Consider the following 12836-nt stretch of genomic DNA (forward strand, 5'->3'; position numbering starts at 1 on the left):
GAAGAATCGACTGCTAATTAGATAGAAGAAGAAGAATCAGAATTGATCTGCGCTGTCGAAGAATATTATACTCGCTAGAAGAACAGTAGAAGCAACCAAGAAAAAGGGGAATGGTGGGACAAGATCTACAATAAGTTCATTGAGGATACCAGTTCTGGACATCGACGTAGCAGAAGTGCTTGCAAGAAGAAATGGGATAAGCTCCGTCGACGCTTCCAAAGACTCACTGGGGAAACGAATCAGACTGGAAATGGGGGAGGACCTAACCAAGAGAGGTTCTCTTACTATGATGCGATGATGGCGTTTCTTCAAGATGATGCGAGTGTGATAGCGCCGGTAACGATCGATTCAAATCGTCAAGGCAACCTGGTTCGAACTCATGATGAAGCAAATGCCGGCAACTCTGTCACAGATGATGCGGGACAACCACCAGCGCAGCGACGACGAGTTAACAACGACTTGGGCGGCGAGCTTTTGGAGGTGCATGAGCGGGGCCGTGAACAGCTGTTTGAAAAACGTGACAGCATCTTCGAACAGTTCACCGAACAAGAACGTACACTCGACGCAGAGCACGAAGCGGCTGATGAGCGACGTTTTCAACAGCAGCTTCAAGCGATGGTCGATCTTGAAAACAGAAGAGCTGAAAGCCAACGACAGTTAGAAGAAAGAAGGGTCAGAGCAGAGGAGCGGATTGCAGATGTAATTGCAGCACTTGTAGGACTCACCTGTAGTCAAAATAATAGAGAGCAAAATAACACTGAAGAATAAATGTATTATTTGTATCACTTGACATATCATAGATTATTGACACTTGTGGGAACTATAATGACTTCTCACATTCATACTTTGTGGAACCAATGCGAGGTTATTGATTCTAGAAAATAAAACAATCGATCACAATATATTCGTGCATCGGAAATCGAGAATTAACTTCAACAAACCATTTCGGATAAGTGATATTTACTTAAAACAAATTAGGTTTTTAAAGACTCTTATCATTGTGGTTTTATTGATACAAATTATGCTTGACGCCGGCCGGAATGATGTACTTGTAACTCATCCTTAAGTGTGTTGCGTTTGGCGTTCCCTGCTTGACGTAGCCGCCATACTTCAGCGTCAGTCAAGATGGCGTCTTGTTCGACAGAGATAGACAGCAGGCTGGAAGTATTTGGTTCCATGTCTACTACTGTTGCAGTTTCGGTATCTCCACTATCTTCATCTTCTTCGGCTGTTCTACAATGCGCGTCGACTTCGGCAATACTCACAAGATGATGATCGTTAAGCTCCTGGTCAAAATCATCAATGTTATCTGGGAGTTTGTTGCCAGGTCGGTCGATGCAGATATTGTGGAGGATACAGCAGACATAGATGGTGGTGGCGAGATCGACTGGATTCAGCTGGTACAAGTAATGCTTAAGGAATCGCCAACGCGAAGTGAGCGCACCAAATGCATGTTCAATTGCCATATGCTGTGACGATAAAGCATAATTAAAATCTTTTTTGGCTCACTCTCGTGTGTTTTTCGGATAAGGTGTCATAATGTACAGGCGTTGAGGATAAGCGGAATATGTTAAATGCAAACTATAATTAGCATAAACTTGCTATATAGATATAATGAATCATCTTTACATACCTGCAATAATGTATGAGTCATTTGGACATTTGGCATCTAGATCATTTTTCAAATCTCTTGCTAGTTCCGAATTGGCAAACACCCGACAATCGTGTACACGACCTTGTATCATGACAATATATTAGCAAGGATACAATTACGAAAGGAAATTGTGATTTGTGAACGTTACCTGATTCACCAACATAAACAGTCAAAAACCGCTGCTGTGCATCACATACAGCTAGGAGATTCATTGAATGGTGGTTTTTGCGATCCATACAACTTATCCTACTATGACTTGGCTTGTAGATAATCACTAGCTTCCCATCCATAGCCCCAATAACATTTAGCAATTTGGGTCTTGCTACCACTCTTGTTCGATCCGATTCGAAAACTACTTTTGCAAAGTCGTCTGCATTTCTCTGTACTTCTTCTGGGGTCTGCAGCCATCGGATCATCCTTCCGAGTATATTCACCATTGCTTGCATAAAGTTCCGGCTGAAGTTCCTGTAAGAGCCTTGCGAGAAACCAAAACGAGTACTAAACAAACGGTATCCAAGATGCGTGATTGCATAGCACCATAGAACACAAGCAATTTGGATGTACGGTGGAGTAACACGCGGAGAGCTACGTTGGAAAGCTGGATCTTGAGATAGCATATCCACTAACCAAATGAAAGTAGCCTTGTTCATGCGATAATGAGCCTTGTAGCTGTTTCACGGGTTGTCATTATCCGTCAAGTTCTTATGCTTGATTCTTTAGTAGTCTATGGATCGCTTTGCTTGATAGGGACCACGAACTTGGCGAAAATGGAGAGGGGAACCAATGTAAGCATACATTTCTGGAAGGAAGCCTAATGTTCGGAGCGATGCTTCGGCCATAGTAGTCATAAGAAGCCAAAACAGTCGATGTCTTCGTTCACTGATACGGCGACGGCGTTGAGTAGCCTGCTCGCGATTAGCTTGAATGAGTGATAAATGGGAGTTGTTGTCCATTGAAAATTAGAAAAGAGCAGTTTCTTTATTTTTTTTTGTGTTTCTTCGTATCTTTTAAGCACGATCAGAGTAAACTTGTATTTCAAAGAACATTCATATCAGCGATACCTAGCTGTATTATTGGTACTGCAATGATAATGTACTAAAGACAGGTATAGGAAAAAATGATATCTTTTCTAGTTTTCTAAATTTAAGTCGATTGCCGTTGCATAGATGTGACACAGCTATTTTCCTTTTCGAGTTTGGACCAAGGCGTCGTCTCAACAATTTGTTGAGACGACGATTCGCTTAATTTGGAAGCTTTGACCCACCTTCATATGGAAACAATTTTTCGGCATTTTAAATTTATTTCTATTCGTTGGTGGGGCGAACGGCCATTCGCCCTTTTTGAGAACACCCTAAGAAAGGAAAATATGAAGGGCATTTCTGTACTAATAAAATAAGACCAAATTTACTAATAGGGTCAAAAAAAGATTATCTTTGTTGTAAACATTCAAAAAAACATACCCCTAAAAAAAGAAATAAACAAAATAAAAATAAAAGAGATAATATAAAAGGTTCATTTGAACCTCTCGAGGTTCAACAAAACATAAATGTTCTGCTAGATAAACCTTTAGATAGATATAAAGATAAAAGTAGAAAAACTAAAAAAGATAAAATAAAAATAATTTTAGGAAACCTATTATATTTTTCATTTGTAGATATCCTTCCCTAATTAAAATAAATTGCAATAATTTATATATTATTTATTATTAGATATATATAAAAGCCAGACAAACCAAGGCAGACTTTTTTATATATTAGGGGGAGACTATGCCATTTGTATTTATATTCCTTATTAGGTCTAAAAATCTATACGAAATAGTAACGGAATACAACTTTTTTAGGTATTTTAAAGAATTTAATAATATTAAAAAATATTTATACATAGTTATTTATTTGTTCTTATTTTGAAAATAATAATTTAATATTTCTTTAATAATTATAAAAATAAAAGTAGGAAATATTTTTGTTTTTTAACATATTTGTTTTAATTTATTATAATAATAAGGAGTTATCTTCGGGGATTGGCTTGGGTCACAAAACTGAGTCACCAGCCAAATTGTGACCTTACACACAATAATCGCATTGTAGAAAAAAATTGAGTACCCGCTAGGTCACTGCTATGAATCATTTATGACACATCTTACACATGCCTTTGATATGACATACATCCTTAGACTCAACGAGCGTAGCAGTAACAATACAATAACACGTACATTGACTCATTCTCAATTAGATGAGCATCAGTGTTTTCTTTACTATCACAAATGATATAAATAAAAGACCGTTTACTATTCTCAAAAATGTTGCCTTTATTTATTTACAATACATTTCCAACTTTTCAAGCTCTACACTTTTTTCCAACACATCTTTGTCAATTATGTCTCTCAACACCACCGCCAGCTCCTCTACGTATCAGGCCTCGCAAATGGCTATGCGTGAATCTATGAATGAAACGCACCATGAAGCACTCGAAGCACACCTAGCCAATACGAAGAAAACCTATGTCAACAAGCAAACGGAATACCGTCAATGGTGCGATAGAATGATGCCACATTTGCCTACAGAAACTCGTTATATTGTTTATGGCGACAAGCTCCATTTGTTTCTCAAAGAAGAGGTATGTACAATAATTATGAAATGTGCGACTTCAAATTCATAGTTTTGCTGTACTGCTTCTTAGCTTATACAATCTCAATTAACAGGTCATGAACCGTGATGCTCGTCGCAAGGGCAAAGGATCGACCCAGCTCAAGAAAATCAAAGCTTCCACTTTCATGAGCTACGTTGCCGCCATCGTCGATTTATATCAGCAACAAGTTCGTTCGTTTCCCAATAGTCATCCTCATCCACGTAGCGCTGTCAAGGAACTTATCGACCTCGTCCAAATCTGCGAAGAAAGCCAACGACGTGAAAATTACGACGAACGTGCACTTGGAACATTGATCGATGGATATACGACCACCGATCAGATTGCCGACGTTGTCGATTACTACATGGCCAAGAACGAAGGGTCTCACTTGCGCAATGGGGGTTAATCCTTAATCGTAATTCTTTATAAGGTTTTATTAATTAAAAGATATATCATTGTTTAAACATCTTTAGGAAAAATAAAAAATTAGATTATAATTTTTTTATTTTTTAAACTTTTAACTTTTTTTTTAAACTTTTTTTTAATTCTTTAAAATGTTTAGGTTTCGTAGAAACATGTTTAAACCTTTTAAAGAGTTATATCCTTAAATGTTTAATCTTATATTTGAAAAGTAGTGGACCGGTAGGGAGCATACCCTCCTCTAGGCTAGACCTACTGGATCGACGCCTACCAGTCACATTTTTTTTGATGAAATACAAAAAAAAGTAGACGCTTGACAGTATAATCCTTAACTAAAATTAAATCACTGTTTACAGTAGATTTAATTGTTATGGATTAATACTCAATGCTCTCGCATTTTTGCTTTCTCACTATTGTTTGTTGCAAAGCGAGTCGGCACGGAAGGCTACCTTACCCGATATACACAGTGTCGAATTGGAGCGTGAAGGCCCGTCCGTATGCCATTCCCTCATGATGATTATCAAGCAAGGAAAGACAAACAAGCACGGTCGTCTGGAACTTGTCGCCTGCATCCGGAACACTCGCGTCGAGATATGCCCCTTCATGGCTCTTTCTTTTTATTTTTTCTGGCGTTGGCATGTCGAAAACGAGCCATTCCCCGTCTTCACTCATAACCAAGATTGGTATGATATCCGCTTGCTCAAGAGCACCTCTCCTTCCGCCACCAATACCACCGAAATCTCATATCAGCAGCAACTTCGAGCAATCGACGAGGCGTTTGCCAAATGTAACATTGTCTCCTCCAAGAAGACACATGCCGCCCATGGATCCTCATGCAAGATGGCAGATTTGGATGGTGCCGACGAGGCGCAGATAAGAAGATTAGGCAGATGGAACAACACTACGATGAATGGTGCTTACTTGACAAGTCTTCCTCGTGAAGTCATGCGTGTCTTAGCCGGCTTTCCTGCTCAACAGGGTCACTTCTTTCTTCCTCGTGCTGCCGTTGACCCTCCTCAAGAATTATGCAAAAAGATTTTTCCTTGTGTCGAATACTGGCTGGAAACAATTCGACCTGATCAAGTGGCTGCCGCCGGGTTTCTGCGTCTCTTAGGTGTTCTGCGCGTTACGTTTCTTCAAGACGCTGTGCTTATGCAAAAAAAGTATCCGCATCATCCAATTTTTCTCAATCATATATTCAGAGAGCCGCTATACATCCAGTTCAAAGAATAAGTATTGATTTTAAAAAATGCACAAGATGATCATCAATATGGTACTTATTGTTGTTACTATTTTGACTATTAGAGATCTTCAACGATCCATCCAAGAAGATGCCACCCCTCAAGATCTGCTCTTGCAACGTGCCGTACCTCACCTTGAGCAACGCATGAACACGATGAACAATGAAATGGTTTCACGGTTAGATGCAATGCAAATGCAGATGGAAAATATGACGAAGAACCTTTCTGACCTCGTATCCGGCCGTGCGACGGTAAACCTAAGCATCAATTGGCCATCATCATCATCATCAGCAGCAGCAGCAGCAGCACTAAGGCCAACACAGCAGCACCATCCAGAGCAGCAGCCAACAACAGCAACAGTTACATCCATCCCGAGTTCAGCACCTTCTGAATCATTGGGTCTTGATGCAACGAGTGAGCCACCGTTTTACATGATGAGCCGGGGAATCAAGACTGTCACTGACCTTTGGGCAGAGTGGTCGGTTGGGCTTGCTGGAGGCTATGCAGTGAAAACACTGGAACAACGTTGGGGTGCAAAATAGAGAAACGGCGATCGCAAGTTCTTCACTCGCAGAATCAAGATCATTAAGGAGGTCGAGCGATTTGCCTCTGCCAAAGGGATTTCGGAAACGACAGCAGCAGCAATGGGCGAAGAAAGGCGCAATGCTCTTGGACTTAGCTTAAACGAGCTTAACAAACAGGCGACAACGATTTTCCAAAATATTTAGGTGTTTATGATAGCTCTTTTCTCCCTTTGCTACTTATTCAGCAGACCCACTTAAACTATTTACTTGAAATAAATGAAACATATTTTGTTTGAAGATAAGAAGCGTCGCTTATTGTAAAATATCTTTCCGTCATATGTTTTAGATTTACTGTTGTAATGGCGAAATCGCAAGTATAATATAATGAATTTGAAAATGGAACACATGACAATGATAGGTAGTAGCATAGCAACGGTGTCAGAAACAAAAGGACAGAGAGTAATATTATTATTTTGTGACCCGCATGGCAATAACTCCAGTTATTTCTCATATAGATGGCAGAAAACAAGTGTTATTTCTTGCGGGTCCCAAATTTTGCGGGTGACCTGCTGTGACATGTCGGGACATTGAGGTTGTATAATAATAATTTTATAATATTTTGTAAAATTGATATACTTTCTCAAACACTAGCATAATGATTATCCCTCAGATCCAATATCCTAGGAGGTCAACCAGTAGTTGCTGCTTTTTATAAAAACTAAGACTTAAAAATTAATTAAGGTCTGAGAATTTCCTAATAGTTGAGAACTTTTTTTTATTTTTTCATTATCTTTTTCAAAAACAATACATAATTCTTTTTTTATAATCTAGAATTTAATAAAAGTAAGTTAAAAAAGAACATTGGAAAATCATGGATGATTATTTATCTAGTTATATCTATTTAAAAATATAATATTTAATCTTTTCTGCCTTTTATAATAAAAAACTTTTATAAAACATAATTATTAATAAATATTGTTTCTTTCAATAAATCTTCATTCTACCATATAAAATTTGTTTAATTCTATTATTTTTTACAAACTATAAATATTTTTGTTAGATGAAAGAAAAATATCATAATGAATGATTAGTTTGAAAGTAATTAAAAATAATGAATTTTTCAAATCACATTATTTTTATATACAGGATTTTTCATCTCCTAGCGGACGTTTGAACTTTTATTTAAGCAGAAGGGATTTAATTTTAGGCAGAGTAGATATGAATGTTAATCTGAGTAGACATGAATAAAAGTTAATATAGACATGAATAATAATTGATCTAGACGTGAATAGAAATCAAGCTGGATATGAATGAAAATCAAGCTGGACATGAATGAAAATCGAGCTGGACATGAATGAAAATCGATCTAGACATGAATGAAAATCGAGCTGGCCATGAATATAAATTGACCTAAACATAAATGAAAATCGATCTAGACATAAATGAAAATCGAGCTGGACATGAATATAAATTGACCTGGACATGAATAAAGATCGATCTAGACACGAATATAAAACGATCTAGACATGAATATAATTTGACCTGGACATGAATATAAATCGATCTAGACATAAGTAAAATCAATCTGGACAAAATAAAAATCAATCTATACAGGAATAAAAATCGTTCTGGACAAGAATAATAATCAATCTAAACATGAATAATAGACAACCTGAACATAATAACAGTCAAACTGGACATTGTTTTAGTCAACTAAGACATAATAAAAGTTGAAGTAGATAATATATTAAGTGTAGCAGAGCAGAATATTTGAGTACTTCAGATTTTCAATTCAGGTCAAGACATAATAGAAGTTAAGCAGTACAAAGCCAATATCAAGATATAGTAGTATGGCTGGTTCACTCGTGACAAAAAGCTTGTAGGCTAATGTACAGGAAATGGCAAGGGTGCGTCAGAGACTCACTACTGTGCGCATAAGCCTATTTTGCTGCTATGGGAACAAGGCCTGAGCATTTCCCTGTAAGTTGCGGACAGGAATAAGACAAGAAGGGACAGAAAGACCGGACGAGAATGTACTAGGTGCTTTCAGCAAGAACAGGACAAGACAAGAAGGAAACCTGGAGGTAGGAGACTAGATGGTGAGGGAAGAAACAAGAACAAGGTATAGGATGGAAACAAGATATCTGACTGATGTTTTATTATTCAAAGACTATGGTGTTTATATATCTTTTACTATGGAATTTAATAATGCGAATAAACGGAAAGATTGGTATTAGGGTTGTTAATTCGGACGATGATGATGGATGATATTGTTACTTGGGGATTTAATAAGTGATCATCGAGGTTGAGAGTGATCACTTAGTAGAGGTCGAGGAATGTTCATAACATTACCTCCCCTCTTAGGCTCGAGTAACACGAGAGCGGGTCGAACGCTGAGGTGATGGTGGTGGAGCAGGCTTGGTCGGATGCTGCATATGAAAGTCACGAACTACGTCAGCGGCGTTCCAAAGATTTGAAGCTGGTTCTCAGGTGTTTTCTGAGGGATCTATGTATCCCTTCTACGCAACTAGATATTGCAATTGACCCCGACGACGGCGACTGTCAAGTATACTGTCGACTTCGAAATGCTCTTCGCCCTGAACTTCTACAGGAGGCAATGGCGCAGGTACACGGTCTTGAATGTCTAGAGTCGCCGGGTTATCGCGAGGCGTTAACAGGGCAACGTGGAACACTGGGTGAACCCGTAGTGCAACAGGCAAGTTCAACTTGTAGGCATGGGAGCCAACACGCGCAACGATTTTGAATGGGCCCAAGCGAGTATGGTCAAGCTTCGAAGATGGCCTAACAGTCTTGATATTTTTGCTAGAGACATAAACGAAGTCGCCTATATTGAAGACTAGTGTGGGTCGATGGTGCGCGTTGTGGAACACGGCTTGCTGTTGCTAGGCGAGGCGAATTTCACTTTTCAACGATTCATGAAGTTCTTTCAACTCCTTGCAAAACTCTTCGGTAGCACCAGAGAGACCTGAACCCTGGGGTGCTGGCAACAAAGAAAAACGTGGGTGGTAACCGTAGGTGGCCTCAAAAGGAGTATGGCGCGTGCTTGACTGGACAGAATTGTTGTAGCTGAATTCGGCAACAGGTAATAAGGAAGACCAGTCGTCCTGCTGGTAATTGATATACGCGCGAAGATACTGCTCCAATATTGAATTTACTACCTCAGTTTGTCCGTCGGTTTCGGGCCTGAAAGCTGTTGACATATTTGACTTGATCTGGAGCAACTCGAGTAATGAACGCCAGAAACGCGACGTGAACAGTGCGCCACGATCCGAGACAATATCATTGGGTAGACCATGCAAACGGAAAACTTCCGTGACGAAAAGGTGGGCTAATTCGCTGGCCGTAATGGTGTCCTTGCATGGGACGAAGTGCGCCATTTTTGTCAATCGATCAACAACAACCCAAATTGCATTGTGACCTGACGAGGATGGCAAACCAACAATGAAGTCCATGCTGATGGAAGACCAGGGACGAGGAGGTACTTGTAAAGGCTTGAGCTCACCGAGAGGGGCTTGACGGGAGTGCTTCGAGCGTTTGCAGGTGCGACAATTGGAGACGTAACATTTGACGAATTGACGTAGTCCCAGCCAGAAGAAACGCCGAGCCAACAGTTCGCAAGTCTTAGTGATACCGAAGTGGCCTGAGACTGGGTGATCGTGGTGTAGCCGCAACAATTCTAACTTCAACGCATCAACATCAGGTACATAGATGCGGTCATCGAGGAACAACAATCCTGAATCATCGTCGAAGCGATACCGGCTCATCTTGACGTGAAGCTGCCTGGGTATGCTGGAAGGGTGTTGTACAAGATTCAAGATTCTTGCAGTCTTAGCATCGTCATCGTATTTATCACGTATTGCTGATATCAGGTCGTCATCAACAGGGCAACTAGAGACAGCCCCAAGAACGACTTGATCCTCACGAAATATGGATTTTATTGGCTGTTTATCGCTATCGTCCCCCTTCCGGAAGGCCATGTCCGAGCGATGGGAGAGGGCATCGGCCTTGGGGCTCTTGGTGCCTGGACGGTACGTGATCGTGAAGTTTTCAACTTCGGACAGCTTAATAGCCCAGCGGGCATGACGACGACTAAGGGTGCGGGCACTGGATGATATGAAATACTCGAGGTTCTTGTGGTCAGTTAGGACAGTAACTTGGTGCTGGGAGCCTTGGAGATAATGGCGCCATACACGGAAACTGTCAACAATGGCAAGCATCTCTTTGTCATAGATGTCATAATTGACCTCGGCAGGATTCAACTTGCGACTATGGAAGGCTACAGGATGATGCACACCAGTAGAGTCGGGCTGGCTAAGCACCGCAGCAATGGCAAAGTCGGATGCATCAGTTTCAACAAAGATCGGTTGAGAAGGCACGAAATGCTGCAGAACTGGCGCAGTAGTGAAGCTCTGCTTGAGTGCTGAGAACGCGGTATCTTGTATAGTAGTCCAATCGAACGGAACATCCTTCTTCAGCAGCGAGGTAAGGGGGGCAGTGATGCGAGAGTAATGGTGGATGAAACGGCGATAGAAATTGGCGAACCCAAGGAAAACCTGAATGTCATGAGTGTTTTTGGGGGTAGGCCAATCCAAGATGCAGGTTACCTTGGTTGGATCCATGCTGACACCCGAGCGACCCACGCGGAAACCAAGGAAATCAACCTCATCGACGTCGAAATTACACTTGTCAGCTTTGGCATAAAGGGCTGACTCACGAAGTTTTTGCAAGACTAGCTTGACATATTCATCGTGCTCTGCTTGATTGTCGCTGAAGATCAAGATGTCATCCAAGTACACGATAACGAACTGGTCAAGATACTCGTGCAGGGCATTATTAATAAGTGCTTGGAAGGAACCCGGCGCATTGGTCAAACCGAAGCTCATAACATTATACTGAAAATGACCGTATCTTGTGCGGAAGGCGGTTTTCCATTCATCACCCTTGGCTATACGGATACGATGATAAGCATTGCGGATATCAAGTTTGGTAAAGGCGGTGGCAGATGAAAGACGGTCGAGCATTTCGTTGATCAGAGGCAATGGGTAACGATTCTTGATGGTGATCTTGTTAAGCCCACGGTAATCAACGCAAAGGCGTAGGGAACCGTCCTTTTTCTTGACAAACAAGATGGGGGCTCCAGCAGGACTAGTCGAACGACTGATGAAACCGTTATCCAGGTTGGTCTTTATATATTCACGTAGGACGCCGAGTTCTTCTTGTGATAAGGAATAGATCGGCCCATATGGAACTTGAGTATCCTCAGCAATCGGGATAGCATGATCGATGCCTGGACGAGAAGGGGGAAGGGCATCAGCTTGGTCCTTACTGAACACATCAGCAAAAGCGCGATATTTGGATGGCAGCGAGGAATTAGCAGTGGATCCTTCAATCATGACGGAAGCGATGGATGACAGGGACCCTAAGGGGTCGACATAAACTGAAAACGCTTGGGCGCCCTTTTGGATAAGTGACTTGATAGTAAGTGCACTAACCAGTCGGATATCTGGTGGATTCTTAGTAGTAGGTGGTGAAGGATGAATTGCTGCTGCAAGGTGCTGGCAAGCAATCTGTGGTGCAGGTGGTGGAAGTCAGGTCGATGTGGCCGGTGCGCTAATTGATAGATGGATTATGCTTGATCAACCAGGGCATACCAAGAATGATGCTGTATTGTCCCAAGGACGTTGGATACAGCAAAATTCGTTCATGGTGTTGGCCAACGAACAGATCGACTGGACATTCGTCAGTGATAATACCGGAACGAAGAGCTCGACCGTCGACTGTGCGGACCAAGAGTGGGTTATTACTTTTGATGGACGGCAAGTTATGATGGCGTGCGAAGGATTCATCGACAAAATTCTCCATGGCACCCGAATCGATCATGGCATGTGTTTTTACTATACGACCCAAAATATCGATGGATACCGACATTTTGAGAGGATGGTGCAAGGAAGGTGAGGATTTCGGAGAAGATGAAGCAGGCAGAGGTGGAATAACAGAAGAGCAGAGAGGTTTGGTTTCAACAGTTGTTTTATTTGAAGTTACTTCTGATGATAGGGAGCCCATAGTATACTCTCTTACAGGCCATGGGAGGTGCCTTTTCCCGACTTCTTAGGGCAAGTGCGGGCCTCATGACCTTCACTACCGCAGTATAAGCAGAGACCAAGCTGACGTCGACGAGCCTTTTCCTCTGCCGACAATGGGATGAACTTGGTTTTAGCTGCATCCAGGTCCATGGGCTGCACAGCGCTTGTGGTGTTGGTGGGGGGAACTGTGACCGGTGCCGAAAATCTTTGACGAGGGCGGAACGGCTGATTGCGTCGTTGCCCTTCTCTTTCGCGCATTCTGTTG

This window comes from Zychaea mexicana (assembly GCF_025766255.1).
Source record: "Zychaea mexicana strain RSA 1403 chromosome Unknown BDB00scaffold_73, whole genome shotgun sequence".
Lineage (NCBI taxonomy): Eukaryota > Fungi > Mucoromycota > Mucoromycetes > Mucorales > Lichtheimiaceae > Zychaea > Zychaea mexicana.